Consider the following 2,500-nt stretch of genomic DNA (forward strand, 5'->3'; position numbering starts at 1 on the left):
GGGCCCGCGGGAGCGGGGCTATTGTGCAGGCACTTTGGAGGCAGGGGTGGGGGGAGCAGGGGGGTGGAGGGCTGGTGGAGGATACACACGCACACAAACCGAGCCCCTTGCAATGTAACAGTGCAAAAAAAAAAAAAAAATGATGGCGAATGACAAAGCCACATGCTTGCCTAACTCTGCCCGTAATCCTATAATCCCAGCGGTGTCTTTTAGCTCCGTTGTAACAAATGGATTTGATTAAACTGTCACATGCAGCGTTAGCATACCATATCATGTTCAATATGAAAGAGATCATAAATAGGACTACTATTTCATAACACCAACCTGGCTGCCCTGCCCCCCCAGCCCATGTGTACACAGACAGTTTCATAACACCAATCTGCCTTCTTTACACCCCCCAGCCCATGTGTACGCACACATTTTCATAACACGAACCTGACTTCCCTACCCCCTAACCCAATGTACACACACACACACACTCTCCGATCCCCCAAGAAGAAAGTCCAGCTGGACTTTGCATGCCCCTGCCCCCTCCCCTCCCATTGCTTAAGGAGCCAACAAACACACAACAATTCAAGCATCCGGCTCATTGCTGGACCCAGCTAAAGGGTTAACCCCTCAATGCAGCCCCAGATGCAAATTAAGCTGCTATAAAAGGGAGTTTTTGGATTCGTGCAAAGGGGGTGGGGGGTTAAACCCATTTCCTTGATAACTGAGAGTACATTTCAAGAAGCTGGGGGGGAAGAAGAGGTGGGATTTTTGCTGCAGTTCATTGTTAACTTTGTCAGCGATTTCTCCAGATGGGCAGCTGGAGGAGGCTCGCCTCTATAACATGGTCTCATCATCAAAATAACGAAGCTTCACATGATTGAAACAAACAAACAAACAAACAAACAAACAACCCCCCCCCCCCCCCCCCCCCCCCCAAAAAAAAAAAACAGGCTCAGCAGAGCTGCAGCCTGCGTGAAAGTTGCAGCCCAGGGATGAGCGAAGGAGAGGGTATTGCAGCCTCAGTTTGTGACTCGTTACACGCGCGCGCACACACCCCTCCAGCCCCAGTTTGACTCGTTACAAGCAGACCCCCCTCAGCCCCAAGCTCCAGCCCCAATTTATCCCTCGTTAGAAGAAACACACACACACACACACACACACAGCCCCCATCCAAAGCTCCTTCCTGCACCCACTTGCCTCACTTACCTTCTCAATTAAGCGATACAAGGGGAGGCAGTTCAATAAGCACAGTGGCTGCTTTGTAGCTCTTCTCCTTGGGAAAGGTCAAAAAGAAGCATTGTTTGGGGGAAAAAAAAAGAAGAAAAAAAAAAGAAGAAAGGGGGTGGGAGAGACGGGGGGAGATGGCTATTCTTTAAGTTTAAAATAATGAGGTCCTCAAGGATCCGCCAAGTAATTGTGTTGACCGCGTCCGAGCTACAGGTGTCCTCCTTTTAGTATCTTGCAGTCCAAGGCTGTGTCTCCCCGTCCTGGCTGAAGACAACTTACCTAAAGCAGCGTGTGAGAAGCCGAGTTGAATGAAGTCAGGGCTTTAACAGCTGCAAAATGCAATCCCTTACCAGCCAGACATAATACAGCAAAAGAAAAGGTCACTCAGTTATTACTGAGCCAGCACAGCCCAGGCAGCTCTTGTGGAAGACCACAGAGAAGCAACTCCCTTCCGATTCAAGGCTATTTACCTCTCTTCCCTCTCCACCCACCCTTCCTCTCTTCTCTCCCTCTTTCCCCCACTCCCCCTCTCCCTCTCGTTCTGCAGCTCACTCAAGTACAGCCGCCCTCAGAAAGTGCAAAGCAGCCAGGAGACAGATTGGGCTTTGTTGGTAATTTCCCATGGTGAAAATTTACAAGCCTGCAAGTGCAGTCAGCAAAACCACATGCATATGCTAGACACAAACACCAGGGACCAGCTCGCGCACAGACACAAAAAGTGACCTCTACAGAAGCAGCTCAGGATCACCCTCCAGAAGCAGACCGGGGGGCTTGCCCCCCCCTTACAATTTAAAAAAAAAAAAAAAAAAAAAAGTGCTTACATACAGTAAGCAGCAAGAGAGGAAGAGATCAGAAACAGGATCTTAGTTTCTCTAGCATCATGCATGACTTGTAGGAGCAAGTCCTCCAGGTGATGAGAAAGCCCCTTTCAGTGCGAGATTCCAGCTGCCAACACTATATCCCCCCCCCTGCCCAAATCCAAAACCTGCCTGAAAACTTTTCACACTGGAGTTCTCTCTCTTGTCAGCTGCTTTCCAAGTTGCAGGCACAATCACCAACTCCAAAAGATCATGCCAGCTGGGTTGATCTCCCCAGCAAATACAGTGGGCATTGTCTGGCATATGCCACCGTACTGTTTAAACAGTCTGCCCAAGTAATACCCCTTTCCCAGTTGTCTCTTTATGGGATGTCTGTCCCCAAAAACTAAGTCGGATCCTTACTCTCTACTTCTTCCTGGAGGGAAGAAACTCAGATATATTTCAATCTACTTGCCCAGGAGAGA

At 49.2% G+C, this 2,500-nt stretch overlaps 1 protein-coding gene across 8 annotated transcripts in view; it reads right to left on the reverse strand.

Annotated features, from left to right (window-relative positions):
• LMO3 (LIM domain only 3) overlaps positions 1–2,500 on the reverse strand; it is a 73,199-nt gene that overhangs the window by 67,408 nt on the left and 3,291 nt on the right. The window contains exons 1-2 of one of the 8 annotated variants that reach the window (XM_006034350.3): positions 1,926–1,937; positions 1,198–1,497 (exon numbers count right to left, since the gene is read on the reverse strand). The exons of 4 other annotated variants lie outside the window; for them this stretch is intronic. The gene's annotated coding sequence lies outside the window, so the exon portion shown is untranslated. Of the gene's footprint in view, positions 1–1,197; positions 1,553–1,770; positions 1,830–1,925; positions 1,938–2,500 lie in introns of those variants that run through there. 3 more of the 8 variants (XM_006034349.3, XM_014525022.2, XM_006034355.3) reach the window with 3 other exon arrangements.

Source organism: Alligator sinensis, unplaced genomic scaffold, assembly GCF_000455745.1.
Source record: "Alligator sinensis unplaced genomic scaffold, ASM45574v1 scaffold963_1, whole genome shotgun sequence".
NCBI classification, from domain to species: domain Eukaryota; kingdom Metazoa; phylum Chordata; order Crocodylia; family Alligatoridae; genus Alligator; species Alligator sinensis.